Source organism: Macaca fascicularis, chromosome 1, assembly GCF_037993035.2.
Source record: "Macaca fascicularis isolate 582-1 chromosome 1, T2T-MFA8v1.1".
NCBI classification, from domain to species: Eukaryota; Metazoa; Chordata; class Mammalia; order Primates; family Cercopithecidae; genus Macaca; species Macaca fascicularis.
Window position 1 is genome coordinate 9,460,230 of NC_088375.1, and position 16,031 is coordinate 9,476,260.

Consider the following 16,031-nt stretch of genomic DNA (forward strand, 5'->3'; position numbering starts at 1 on the left):
CTATATGACATTTTTATCCCTACCTTACATAAATGTTAACCAAAGTTTGTAAGGTTAGTTCATTTGTCCACAGTTACCCAGAAAATTGTTTGTGGAGCTCAGCACAAGGCTGACTGCCAGACTCCAAAGTCTATGTTCCTTCTACTACCACACGTTGCCTTTGCTGTTCTTATAAAAGTTGAAAAAATATCCTTCTGCTTTTCCTACTTTTCCAGAAACTATTTATGATGACAAATCCAGTTTTTTTTGTATGTAGCCCTTTAGCATTTCAATGCATGTAGCATAAGGCATGTGCATTTGTGCATGCCGTGCACGCCTCTGGGTGTACATGCACACGTGTGTGGCGGTGCATGCCTTTGTGTGTGTGTGTTCACGCACATGTGTGGGGGCGCATGTCTGTGCATGTCTGTGTGTGTATGTACATACACACGTGTGGGGAGTGAGATGGGGCAGTGCTGAGAGGGAGGAACATTTTTTTCCAGGTGTTAAGTTTCAAGAAGTTGGTGAAATGGAGACAGCCAATCCAACCCAGGAGACAGTGTTTGAAAACAGGGCTTCAGCTCCTCGTATGATGTGGATTGGGGAACTGGTCTGTCCTCCTAGCCATGGGATGACCCTGCTGTGTTCAGGAACCTTTCCATCTCTTGGATTTTAAAGGAAAGTATCCTTTCTGTCAGCAAAATTTTCCTTCTATCCCATAAATGAATCATTTACAAATAATTTTCTAAATATATTTAGAATGTAATAACATAATTATAAATTATAATAATGCATGTTTATTATATTTTATTGTATATTCACTATATATAATATATATCATTGTATTTATTATAATTTACTTGCATATCATGAATTATTTATAATTCACATATAATGTAACATATAAATATAACATAAAATAATTTAGTAATTTATTAAAAAACAAATTAAAATAATCTAAATAAATGATAACCATTCTCCTTGACATCCAAGCTCCTCATCAGACTTATGATATTTAATTCTTCTCTTTTATTTTCAATCTTATCTACCTTTATCATTTGTTTTACAACTTTGCATCTCTGTTGTATATAAAAGCTTACTTAGTATTCCAAGGTAATTTTATCATCTTGTATACATTGGCCATGGAGCTCCATTGCCTAGAATAATGTCTCTATTCTTTATGTTGAACATCAAGGCTATTTGATAAATATATATATAAATGTATTTTAAATACATATTTTAAATATATATGATAAATATATATTTATATAAATATAAATATATATAAATATATATATACACACACACACACACACATATATGTGTGTGTGTGTGTGTGTGTGTATACATATATAGTGAATCTATTTGCCAGCCTAAAAGTCATTTTCTCTTCTTTATATCCTCATACGGGTTAATTTTCCCTTTCCTATAAAGATAGGGTCTTTATAGAGGTAATCACCTTAAAATGAGGCCATTAGAGTGGCCTTAATCCATTATCACTAGTGTTCTTATAAGAAGGGGACATTTGGGCCGGGCACGGTGGTTCACACCTGCAATCCCAGCACTTTGGGAGGCCGAGGCAGGTGAGGTCAGGAGATAGAGACCATCCTGGCTAACACGGTGAAACCCCGTCTCTACTAAAAACACAAAAAATTAACCAGGCGTGATGGTGGGTGCCTGTAGTCCCAGCTACTTGGGAGGCTGAGGCTGGAGAATGAACCTGGGAGGCAGAGCTTGCAGTGAGCCAAGATCGCACCACTACACTCTAGCCTGGGTGACAGGGTGAGACTACATCTTAAAAAATAAAATAGATAAAATAAAAAAATTAAAAAAGGGGACATTTGGACACAGAGACATAGGGAGAACATAGAGAGAACGCCATATGAAGACGAAGGCAGAAGAGAGATTCATCTACAAACCAAGGAACTACAAAGATTGCCAGCAGCCCCCAGAAGGCAGGAGGCAGACATGGAACAGATTCTCCTTCACAGCTGTGAGGAGGAGCCAATCCTGCCTCCAGAACTGTGAAGCAGTAAGTTTCTGTTGTTTAGGCCTTCCATTCTCCGCTACTTTGTTACAATAACCCTAGCAAATTAATGCACACATGGCAAAATGGTATTTTTCAACTTTTATGAGAAAAGTAAAGGCAGTTATAGTAGAAGACAGCATCATGAGTCTACTGTGCTCAGATACGGCTATTTGCTTTTCCCCAACTATGTTCCATACTTTCTTCTTTTCATACTTTTTCTTTTTTATTTTGAGTCAGGGTCTTGCTCTGCTGCCCAGGCTGGAGTGCAGCGTCATGATCATAGCTCACTGTAACCTCGACCTTCTGAGCTCAAGTGATCCTCCTGCCTCAGCTTCCCAAGTAGCTGAGACTACAGGTGCATGCCAACACACCTGGCTATTTATTTATTTTTATTTTATTGTAGAGACAGGGTCTCATTGTGTTGTCCAGGCTGGCCTCAAACTCCTGGCCTTAAGTCATCCTCCTGTCTTGGCCTCCCCAAGTGCTGGGACTGTGAGCATGAACCCATCACACCCAGACATTTTATATTTCTTTAATTTGGAGTGTCTTTCCTTTCCATGCATGCCGATAGAATTTCCGATTATCACTTAGCCCAAAGAAGACTTTCACATAAATTCTGCCATAACCCTTATTAGAATAAATGTATTCCTCTAAGATCTCTCTAGCTCTATTTGCATCTTTATTATAAATATTAATATATCTTTCCCTGCATTGCTGTTACATGCATACACATCTTATCTTCTGGTAAAAAATAAGCCTCGTCCCTTGGAGGAAGGGCTAACCTTTCCTCCTTCTTGTATTACTCATGATGCTGACCACAGCACCCTGCACAGAGAAGAAATTTAATATTTGTTTCATTACTTAAATTGCATAAGAGGGACCTACCTACTTGTGAAAAAGGTTGCTGTGACCCGTGTTCCTCCTTCTGTGACAAGAAACTAAAACATACATATATTTATTCTCTTCTCTTCTTCCTGGATCTGGTTCACCAGATTTCCTCCCCTCCTTCTTTTTTCATCAATACAAAACTTCAAGTCACAGTCTTGCCAATAATTCTTCTTTGACTAATTTATGAGTTAAATAAAGAATGAATTCCCCACACATGTATCATTTCCAAGGTCAGCTCTTCAACACTGCTTTATTCCACACCTCTCAATGCGTGTGTGATGCAGGCCCACTTTAACACTACTGTACCTGTGGTTGATTCCTACGTGCAGCTCTTTCTGCTCTTTTTGCCTGAATTATCTTCAATGTTCTTTGTGCAAAAATCACAGCCAGTGTAGACTATTTCCAAAAGAGCTGTAAAGGGGCATTTCAGAAACTTCCCTAAACAATATTTCTTTAAAATGCACCAAGCTGGATAAAGCCTCTTTGTGACCTGCATAAAAACTCCACAGGATAAATGTGTGTCACCTTCCCAAAGAACTGCTTCTCCAAAGTGATTCCAGCTCTTTCCAGTTGAAATGTCAAACTTGACATAAAAATGAGATGTTCCTGCATGAATTAATAAACAAATAAATCTGTGTTTCCCATTGCCCTTTCACTCAGAGTGTTTTCTGATTATTCTTTGGTTGAAGTTACTGGTTACATGTCTGCTTCCTCCATTATATTTTACTCCTCAGGAATAGAATCTACATTCTATTTGCCTTTATGTCTCTAAAACCCGACACAGAGTGGGTGTTCAATTAACTTTACTGATATCAGTAATTTGCAGATGCAAGCAATTCTGAATAGAGTGAATCAAACACAAACTTCAAGTAGATTTAGCAATTCTTACAGGATGGCATTATCACTTTAATGATATTTCTCAATTTGTGTTACAATTTGATTAAACAATTTTTACCCTAAAGCTTTGAGACCAGGTTTTTTCAGAATTATATAATTTGATTTTAATGCTTATGTTAGAGGGCATATGTCTTGGGGAAAGGATAAAAGAAAATAACAGATTCTTAGGTGACAGTCATCAACTGTTTGCCTTTATGAATTTCTTGACTTGTATGGTAGCCAATTCTCACGCTTCTCCTCAAAACAAAATAAAATCAGCCTGGCGCAGTGGCCCACGCCTGTAATCCCAGCACTTTGGGAGGCCAAGGCGGGTGTATCACAAGGTCAGGAGATGGAGACCATCCTGGCCAACACGGTGAAACCCCGTCTCTACTAAACATACAAAAAATTAGCCGGGCGTGGTGGCGGGCACCTGTAGTCCCAGCTACTCGGGCAGCTGAGGCAGGAGAATGGTGTGAACCTGGGAGGCGGAGCTTGCAGTGAGCCGACATCACACCACTGCACTCCAGCCTGGGTGACAGAGCGAAACTCCGTCTCAAAAAAAAAAAAAAAAAAAAAAAACCCAAAAAAACAAAAAAACAAAACAACAACAACAAAAAACAACATAAAATCAGAATAATAACATTAATCTTCTATGTTTTCCTTTACATGGCAACTCCCAAAGGTGACGGAACCTGGAATTGACTCACATTTTGCTTTTTGGTCCACAGACACAGCAGTAGTGAAAGCTGAATCATCCAGCTCAGAGGATTTTAGTGTGTGGGGACATGCAATCTCCTGACAACTTAGGAACTTCCTCTGTTACCCGAGGAACAAGAAACTGACATGAACTTACAAGATAATTAAGCAAAAAAGAATTTCCCAGAAGAATAAAAGTACGGCTTATCAATGTTCCTCTCTTTTTAGAATAGCAAGCCCACTGCCATAAAGCCCATAGTTGGGGGCCTAATCAGTATATTTCTGGGGTGGTGATACAACTTCGAATTAATTTTAACAATATTTGACAAGGGAGAGTGGAATAGCAGTGTGTGGGATTTGGGAAGCACTTAAAAATGTTATCAATTTGCACATAGTATCTATTATAGATTATAAATGTTGCTAAAATAAATATACTATACATCAGGACACACAAACAAAGTTACCTGTAACAGGCTACTTTCTTTGAATGGGAACTCAGGTCCGCACAGACATATATAACTAAGTGAATTATATTTGTTTCTTAAAGTGGTATTAAATGGTGGCACATGCCTGTAATCCTAGCTACTCAGGATGCTGAGGCATGAGAATCACTTGAACCCAAGAGGTAGAGGCTGCAGTGAGCTGAGATCACACCACTGCACTCACTCCAGCCTGGGCAACAGAGTGAGACTCTGTCTGGGGAAAAAAAAAATCAAAGTGAAGGGTGAATTTTATTTTTGTAAATGGTAGACATTAATTTAATATGCCAGACAGAAAATGTCTACAAGCTATTATGATACTAAAGTTTTTATTTGGGAAGGGAAAATGATAATGATTACCTTTCTAGATCTATAAGTGAAATGAACATTTGTGAAAGTTAGCTCAGAGTAGCACCCAGAGAGAGATTGTTCAGTAAAGGGAAGAAATTGTGTACAGTATTTTTAAAACCAGAACTAACGGCAGCGCCCTCCCTTGATATAAATGCCAGAACTGAATCCAAAACACCCATGTTCTGGGGGCAAGTAGGCAGCTCTTCAGAATACTGTTACAATGGCTGGGCATAGGTTAATTGCCCCAAAATGTTATCCTCAAGTTGAAATTCCAAGAATAGTGACAAATTTAAGTACTACCTCCCTTTAAAAGGTAAATAAGTCAACCAAAGAGCAGCAACATTTGCCAAGCATCAACCATCTGTTTAATGCTATCTGAGGAAAAATGGTTTCTACCAAAGCATTGAATGAAATTGCTTCTCCTTGAGGAAATTTCCCTGCAGCCCAGAAAAAGCTTGACATGACTAGAACTATAAAGTGATAATGTTAATAGAAAAATTATTGTCTAGACATTAGGAGTTGACTTAGAGTGATTAACATAAACAAAAGCAAATAAATTCCATGGAGAAAAAGAGGTTTAAATCTGGCCTTTAAAGAGTAGATAAGATTTGGATAGCTGATAAGGAGAGTCAGGAATATTCCGGATGGAAGGAATAGTATGAGCAAGGAATGGGGTGAGAAGGAGCAAACATCCCTATGGCGATCGGCGTCCAGGCTGCCTAGAACACTGGGTGGGTTAGGAAGGAAGGAAGGAGATGACTGAGTCAATGCACTCTACACAGAGGGATCTGCATTTCTAACTGGAGTCTAAAGATCAGGAGCAGAAGAGACGTGATGAATGTGACATCTTAGGAAAATGATCAGGCAATGTTATGCAGGATGGATGAGAACGTGAGAGGTAAGAGCCAGCTAGCTGAGCTAAGTGATTACCGGCACAACTCTAGGCCTAATTTGATGAGGAACAGCTGTCAATCATGAGAACGAAGAGGAGAACTTGACAGTCATTTTAAGGACAGACCTTGCACACCTTGGTGACAAGTCTTGGTGAATGAGGAAAGATTCAAAGAAGAGAAAGAAGCATGGAGGACCCAGAGGGAAACAGAAAGGTTTTCAGTGCCGTGCCTCTGGCACCCCTCTGTCTGGTCTTGCTCATTAGTTGATCAGTACATGCCAGAGAGAGAAGGCTGTCTGCACACCACACAATCCCATGAAGAACTGGTAGAACGAGGACCAAAAAGTCTTTAAAATTCTGCCTAGCTGAACTGACTTTAGGAAGATGATGGGCAGTGGTACTATGTACAAAGTTCTATGCTTAGGTTCAAAAAATTAACTGCACAAGTAAAAGAGAGTGGAGAACTTTAGTCAACTGGATTGCCAATCAGTCAGAAAATATCTTAGGAACTTTAGTTATTATTAAGAAGACAACTGAAGGGTAAATAAGAGTAAAGGGTAGAAACAACTGATAAAAGCATCACATGGGTTTTAATCATTAGTGGAATATAGTTAGGATAAGGGAGCCGGGAGCTCTTTTCCTCCAGGCTGTTCACATCATATCTACAGTATGGGTTCAGTCAAGGGAGTTGCCCTTTCAGATGAGATCAGGCATGTTCAGGGTAGAATGATAGACAGGAGCTGCCCTTTCAGACACAAATTACAAACTGAAAAACTTCCCAAAGCCGCTAGGTAACTTAGATAAGGAAACACTTCTTAAGTAAGAAAATAGGAGGAGTGTGCCAAACTAAAGAAATAACGTCCCACACATCTTTCTTAATTTTCCTCCCAAACACTCAAGGACCAAAAACGAGTCTGTGGGCTACAGGTACATGACTGTCTGCAATAGGAATATGCCCATTAAGATGCCAGTAGGACTCAAAGGCATATCCTGTAGGGGACAGGGTATGAACAGATAACATTTACCTAGGAAAAGGCTTGTTTGATAGCTCTTTCCAAAGTTCTGAGGGGTTATGAAGTGAAAGTGGAATTAGATTTGTTCTTCGTAATTCTGTCAGAAAGCAGTACCAGCATTAACTCATAGAAGTTTCAGAGTTTGGGACTTGCTTTTTAGAGCAATTTTCCAAAGGTCAAAGAAGAATATCTGTAAATTAGACTGACTTGCGAAATAGCGAGCTCCTTGTCACTTAATGTACTCGTGCTGACATTAAATGGATACCTGCTGAAGATGTTACAGAGGGAATGGCATATATTAGACGGGTGTGAGGTTGATAGCCCCAAGATCCTTTTCAAAGCTAAGATTCTAACATTATATCACAGCCAATTCTCAAGAATGAAGGAATACAAGGGAACACTGGTACCTTGATAGAAAGGTATACAAGCTGATGACCAAAGAGCCCAGTAGCTGTTATTTAATATTTCTTTTATGAGGATCTCTTTATCAGGTATCACCTTTCTTCCATGAGAAAAAAATAATGAATTAAATATCTGAAGGCATAGAAATTCAGGTTTATTTTTCCTTCCAGAGTGAAAGAAAATGAATTCTGCTGAATATAATGAAAATTAAGACTAGAGAAAAAGTAAAGACAACAGAAAATAAACTAATTTTCTTCCCTATTTTCCTGAGGCTGTTATCAAATATAGTTCTGATATTCTAACTAATAATTTAGAGAGTTTTGGTCACATTTTCAGGTTCAATGCTGTTAGGTTTCAGAGATATGTTTTCCTTATTCTTTTGGGTATGCAATCTGTTATAACTAATCTGTAAACATTTAGTCAGTATTCCTAGGTTTTATCAAATAATTCCACTTCTGAGAATTTACACAAAGGAAGTAATGTGGAATACACAAAAATACTTTATGCACGAAGACATATATCCTAATTTTATTGTTATGAACAATCAGAAATAATTAAACAACACATGATACAGCCACTTGTCTTAGTCTGCTCAAGCTGCTGTAACAAAATACCATAGATCGGATGACTCAAGCAAGAGAAATTTATCTCTCATAACTCTGGAGTCTGGGAAGTCCAAGATCAAGATGCTAGCCCATTCAATTCCTGGTGAAGGTTCTTGTCACTTGGCAAATACAGCCACCTTCTGAACACATTTTCACATGACCTCTTCTTTGTGCAAGTGTGAAGGAAAAGACAAAGAGAGATAGCTATCTCTTTTTATAAGGCCTCTAATCCCTTATAAGAAGGCATTGGACCAAGGCACTAATCCTATTGGACCTCATCTAAGGGTAATCACCTCCCAAAAGTCCCCTCCCCAAATACCGTCACACTGGGAGTTAGGCTTCAACATATGTGTTTTGGAGGAATACAATTCAGTCCATAATACTACTCAAAAATGAGTTTTGCAAAACTATGTAGTAAAACAGAACATACTTTTAATACATGAAATAAGAATACAGAAACAACACATGCAATATTATTAGATGTACCATGTGACCCAGCCATCCCATTACTGGGTATATACCCAAGGGATTATAAATCATGCTGCTATAAAGACACATGCACACATATGTTTATTGCGGCACTATTCACAATAGCAAAGACTTGGAATCAACCCAAATGTCCATCAGTGACAGACTGGATTAAGAAAATGTGGCACATATACACCATGGAATACTATGCAGCCATCAAAAAGGATGAGTTTGTGTCCTTTGTAGGGACATGGATGCAGCTGGAAACCATCATTCTTAGCAAACTATCACAAGAACAGAAAACCAAACACCGCATGTTCTCACTCATAGGTGGGAACTGAACAATGAGATCACTTGGACTCGGGAAGGGGAACATCACACACCGGGGCCTATCATGGGGAGGGGGAAGGGGGGAGGGATTGCATTGGGAGTTATACCTGATGTAAATGACGAGTTGATGGGTGCTGACGAGTTGATGGGTGCAGCACAGCAACATGGCACAAGTATACATATGTAACAAACCTGCACGTTACGCACATGTACCCTAGAACTTAAAGTATAATAATAATAAAAAATAAATAAAAATTTAAAAAAAGAGAAAAACTTAGGAAAAAAAAGTCTTCAAAGAAAAATGCCAATAGGTTAACTGTGGTTGACTCAGTACGACAAACTATGAAGGCCTCATTTTTTTCTTCTTTTTAAAACTCTTTACTTTCCAGGTTTTAGTAAAAATGTATATACAGTTTTAGAATTGTGCTAAAAGAAGTAAGTTTGTGAGAACATACTTGCATGTCAACTCATCAAAAAGAACGAACTCAGAGACTATTTTATTACTTTTGAAGTGTAAGTGGATCTGTGAGGCAAGAAGGACACAGACAACCCAGATCCTGCTCATGTGGAGAGACGGCACCTGTATACCTTGGTCAGAGCTGAGAAGACACATGGTTGTCCCTCAGTAAGCGTTTATTAAACTCAGTGTTTCTGCAGTAAGACAGGCAGCTGTACACAATGGGCGACCATGGGAAAATCAGCCTTTGATATTTGGAAGAATTGACTTTTGCCAAAAGTGTATATGCTTGACTGGAAGCATGTTATTAATACATTTATTATATCTGAAATGCTATGCACCGCTGATCAATTTAATAGTCTTATAGTGTTAAGTATTTTACTTCCAGAAAACGAGAAAAGTAATTGATTCACTTTCACTCTTTGTAGATGAAGTGTTGGAGTAGAATTCTAGAATGCCGAGGTATCAGATATGCATGTTCCTGCCTTTTGAGAGGTCCACAATTGTAAATTAAATTCCTGCAGCATCTAAAGAATAAATCTGCTTTAAACATGTAAGCTTCTTTCCTATATGCTATTCAAGTACTCTAATATTTCTTTTTAGACTAATGACTTGGAAATAATGACCTTTGAGAAGGAAATAGGAGAGTGATTTCTCAAGATTTGAAATAATCTAGTCTTAATTATGTAGTAATGTCAAGTATAGACATCACAGCATTCATAATACCTGCCATGGCACACAGTTTTACAAAATAATAATTACCTTTTAATGCCTGTTTTTAGAAAACGAATTTAACAAACTTGGCTTGTCAGTTCTTTCTCAGAATCTCTTTTTAAAAATTGCTTCTGTGTATGAATAATTCTCCATTCTGTCTGCATAAAGCCATATACCTGAAATGTAGTCACCTTTCCTCCCTTACTTTTCTATGCTGCCAGCTCTCTCTCATCATCTACCAGGACAGTGGTTTTCGATGCCACAAGTATGAAGAAAATGATTCAGGGAATTGTTATCTTTCCTATTTTACTTCTATTTTTTGAAGAAAGAACTGGAAGGTGGTTTCTATGTGTACCTCTAGACCTCTCTACAAACCACTTTGGAAACAATCCTGCCAGCAAAGTGGCCAAATACTATGGGAGGCAATGGGGAAACCACTGTAACTCTACCCTAAGCAAGGCCACAGGTTTTAGCTCTTCAGCCTTTGGACTAGTGCAGTAATTCTCAGTTCTTTTTAAAACTACTGTAGTTTTAAACATCTGTTGCCTCCCTCTCTCTTACATGTCTTGAATTCTTCTTCCTTTGCTGGGTGTCTGTACTTAGGGACTGGTTTCTTGGCACTGAAACCCATCCCCTTTCTATCCTTGTCACCTATGAACCTTGATTTTCCCTGATACCATTTTTTGCTCAAATGCTTTTCCTTCTGAAAGATGCTAAATGGTGATTTTTATTTGGGTAATTTACTGCTTTGCATTGTATTCGTCAATGACTGGGCAATTTACAAAAGAAAGAGGTTTAATTGGACTTCCACGTGGTTGGGGAAGCCTCACAATCACAGCGGAAGGCAAGGAGGAGCCAGTTATGTGGCATGGATGGCAGCAGGCAAAGAGAGAGCTTGTGCAGGGAAACTCGCCCTAATAAAACCATCAGATCTCGTGAGACTCATTCACTATCATGAGAACAGCATGGGAAAGACCTGCCCCCATGATTCAATTACCTCCCACCAGGTCCCTCCCACAACGTGGGAATTCAAGATGAGATTTGGGTGGGGACACAGTCAAACCATATCAGACATATTGCCATATTGATATTACTTGCATATTTATTTCACTTCATGTTCACAAGAAATCTGGGAGATTTTGAGGGGCCAGTGACTAAAATCATCATCCTTAGTTCCCTGTACTTGCTATAGTTATTCCCTGAAAAATCATAAAGGCTCAAGCTTGTGTTATAAGCTTTGGTGATTAACAACAACAACAAAAAAAACCTTGGGCTACAAAAAAATTTTAAACTACTACTAATGAACTGTTTTTTTCCCATAGAGTGGTCATAATTAGAGGAAATTGCAAGGATTTTATTTAGATACGGCTGGTTTTTGTTTTTGTCCTGAGGCTTCTCTGTGTATTCTGATCCTTTATAGCAAACGTGTATTATTCGGTTAATAGAAAAACTAAATATCATAAAGATGAAAATAGAAGATATTTTTGACACATAATTCATATTACTCTGAGTCTATACAAATGCCAGCTACATAAATGTGCCAGTGTGCTACTGAATCTGTGTACTTTAAAGGAGATCATATTAATTATTTATTTAATGCTGGCTACCTGTCCGGCTCATCTGTAGGTGTTTTCCATGTATTTTATTGTTCAAAGTGTACTTTGGCCCTGGGAAGTGGGTGTTTTCCTAAGTCTCATTTTGAAGATGAGGAAATTGAAACTCACACAGTTTAAGGATCTTACCCTAAGTCACTAGGCATGTAAAAATGACAGGTGAGTGTTGAACCCTAGGAGAAATGCACCAGTGTCCACGCTTCAGCCAAGACACCTACACTGTCACTCAGATGACAGCGTGAATTTTCATAGTACTTTACAGTTTACGAAAGGCAGCACTTTTTATAGTACATGACAGTTTACAAAAGATAGCACTTTTTACCTTGATATAAGGTTTCTTGGCAAGTCACAGGGCGGGTATAAGATTTTTGATATAAGATATCCTGACAAGCCATAGGACAGCTATCATTATTTCAATTTTAATGATGCAGAAACTGGAGTTTAGGGGGGTTAAATGTCCCACCCAAGGCCAGGCATTTAGCAAACAACAAAGTTAAGACTAGAAATCATGTCTTACAACTTCAAGCCCTGGCTTACATGTTCTCTGTATTGTAAATAACAGTCATAGGAGAGAATATGTTAATACATACAAGAAAAGGTGATGTTTAACACAGCGGTAATGCTACTATATATAACGATGTGTATACAGGTAATCCATTCACTAAAACAAAGGGAAAAAATCAAGATACATACTTTTGAAGTACTTAGTGCACATGAATTGTGCACATTTTCAAGTGTATTCCCCAAACAAGTAAAGTTAAATAACTGTGTAAGTCTGGTTCAAAATCTCATTACAGAATAGCAAACCGGCAATATTTCAAAACTAATGAAATTTTTTTTTTCTGGCTCTTGAAAACAATTGTTTAAATGAGTTTCCTTTCCTTTTCCTTTCCTCTCATTATGAGTGCTCTAAGGGAAAAATCAGTTCATATAAATATAATAATAGGTTTAAAAATTCTTATAGCATAACTTTGCATTTTTATCACTGAAGCTCATAAACTGGATGTGAGCCTTTATTGTTTTCCAGGGAATGACTATAGCTGAACACGGAGAAATAAGGAGGATGGTTTAAATCACTGGCCCCTCCAGATCTCCCAGATTTCTTGTGAAAGTGAAGCAAAATAAATATGCAAGTAATATCAATGTGCCAACATGTCTAAGTAGTAAGCTGAATTTTCCTAAATAACAATCTACAAAATACAATTTTAATTTGTTCTGTGTATAGTACTGTGTATAGTAAGAAACTATACAAAATGTTAAGAACTAAGATGGTATTTTCTGTATAAAAATTATATGGCTGGGCACGGTGGGTCACGCCTGTAATCCCAGCACTTTGGGAGGCCGAGGCAGTGGATCATGAGGTCAAGGAGATAGACATCATCCTGGCTAATATGGTGAAACCCCATCTCTGCTAAAAATAGAAAAAATTAGTCAGGCATGGTGGCACGCACCTGTAGTCCCAGGTACTTGGGAGGCTGAGGCAGGAGAATTGCTTGAACCCGGGAGGCGGAGCTTGCAGTGAGCCAAGATCATGCCACTGCACTCCAGCCTGGGTGACAGAGCGAGACTCCATCTCAAAATAAATAAATAAATAAATAAATAAGTAAAACATTTTAATAATCAGTTCCATCTTTCCTTGCATCATTTCTATGGTTCCGTTTTTGGTCTGCAGCGTAGACACCAATGAAAAATAAATATATGACTCTAAAAGGTTAAAAAAAAAGACTGATAAAAATGAAAGTGTAGTTTGTATTAAAACAACCTGTACATATTATTGGTATTTTAAAATAAAAGATACTGATTTTTGTTTATATTGAAAATGCAGATTAAGACTAGTGTGATAATTTTAGGATGTTAAGTTTATCTTAAAATACAAAGGATCACTCAATTTTTATTCAATTCCATTTTCATATGTTCACGAATGGGCAAGAGAATGGAACATTTTAATCCCTTTGATTTTTAAGCTCTGATCCTTAAGGTAAAAATGAAATATAATATTTTTAAATTAGAAGAAGGGAAATCATCTCTACTGTTATAACACCAAACAGCCAAAAAATATTAATTCACCATGATGCAAGAGTGAATTCCCATTTCATAAGCACTTCCTGCCAAACAATATCTAAGATCTTTCTTTATTTTTTGGAACCTCAAGCCTTGTTTTAAAGATTCAGAACTTAGAGGGCTCATTTGCCCAAGGCCACTGTGTGGAAGCAGAGGCATAATCACATGCCTGAAATGGATGAGCTCCCTAGAACCTGTGACTAATGATTTGTGCTTTGTTTCACAATGAGGCAGAGAAGGATCTTGCACTCATTGTTGACTTCATGTCTCAAGATACTGTGAAATTGTCTTCATTACAATCATAAGTTTTTAGGTTTGTATTGATCATCTAATTCTTTATGAATAAAAGAAGTTTGACAGGTGGAAGAGCTCAATTATTTTTGACATATGTAAATATCCTTTAACTAGGTTATACATTTTGGAGTGCTTATTTTTTGTCTTTAATTCTCTTATGCTCCACAGATATCTAAAGGTCTGAAGCCTGCATATCATACAAACAGCATAATGCTCATGGCATCCCAACACACAGTACCTAATAGATGAATTAATTGCTGTGTGAAAAGGGATTGGAAATCATCTTTCTGAAATATGGTTTTCTGTCATTCACATATTAGCCAGAGGCTAACACATCTTTTATTCATATTGGAAAAATAAGCCCCATCGGGTATGAAATTGAAGGAAACCCTAGATATTTATCTCCTAATCTAATATCACCAAAGCATTAAATGAATCCAAATGAAAGGATATTCCTGCATTTCCCTTGTATGGCATACCCCAAGTGTCCCTTCACTCTAACGAGACATGGTCAAACTATAGGCTGACCTCAGCCTTTCCTACCACCCTCACCTTGCTCCCACTTTCTTCAGTTTTCCCACCTCTCACCTCTATAGAGACTATTACAAGGAAAGGATCTCCAGTTTCTAAGGTTTCTTCTAATTAAACCAACTCAAAAATCATAGAATTATGGCAGTAAAGAAGCAAACTTGTCTCTATATATTAGTCTGCTTAGGCTGCCATAACAAAATGCCACTGGATGCCTTAAGCAACAGACATTTATTTTTCAGAGTTCTAGAGACTGGGAATGTCAAGACCAACATTTCAGCCAATTTGGTTTCTGGTTAGGGCTCTCTTCCTTGGCTTGCAGAATGCCACCTTCTCACAAGGTCTTTGCATGAGAAAAGAGAAACAGAGATCCTACGCTTATGGCCTCATTTACACTTTATTACCTCCTAAAATCCATTATCTCCAAATACAGTGGCATTGGGGGTTAGGGCTTTAATATAGAAATTTGGGAAGTTTCAAAATTCAGAGCATGATACTCTGAAGAGTCTAAGAATTGCTAGAACCTCATGAACAAAAACGGGATGGAGAGAGTCTACTTTGAACTGTGTAGCCATGATTTTGTAGAGAGCCAAAGGTAACAATCACCATACTTTTCCTTCAAAGTGGTGTGAAGAAAATATGGAGGAAGCACAGGCGTGCATGAACACAGAGCAGGGATACAAACACTGCATGTGATCCGGTTTCTTACTCCTAAATGCACTTAAGATGTACATTTACAAAGTGCATGAACAAAATTCATAGAAACTGTTGGAAAAATTAAAGAATCAATGTAGGTCAGAATGTACCGAAGCCAAAACAAACAGATGAAAAATCTATCCTCTTTGTAGCCAGGTCCTTTGAAAAATTAAATGCTATGATCTTCTTTAGGTCCCACTCCTGCAATTTCCCAAGTTTCACCATGGAGAAACTGTTTCCTTCCTCCAGTGTAAAGCCTTTACATTGGTGTTTGCTGTCTGTTTTGTTCCTTACAGGAAGAGCAAATGGAACTAGCATCTTCTCTCAAGTAGCTCTTCCTGAGTTCAAAGATCATTGAATTTCCTATTGGCAAGCACTTCAGTTTTCATAACTTTTCCTGCCTTTTGTTAGGTTATTAATTTTTGTGATTATCCTGCAAACCCTCTTCAAATTGTCCATGTTCCTCTCGAGTAATGGAACCAATTTACTCATTAGAGTCTCATCAGGTTTGAGTATAACAGCAGGATTACCTTGTGGTCCTTTCGTGTTATTTTTGAAAATAGCTGACAATATTTCAAAACAGTGAGACACACAGTTCCTTCTTTAACCTCAGCTGCTATTTCTTACTCAAGGAGAGTTCATTTTAAAAAAATAACT

The 16,031-nt window shown here is 37.8% G+C and overlaps 1 protein-coding gene across 15 annotated transcripts in view; it reads right to left on the reverse strand.

Moving 5' to 3' along the window:
• The window catches only part of CHRM3 (cholinergic receptor muscarinic 3), a 516,344-nt gene that overhangs the window by 204,058 nt on the left and 296,255 nt on the right, over positions 1-16,031 (reverse strand). The gene's annotated exons all lie outside the window — the stretch shown is intronic.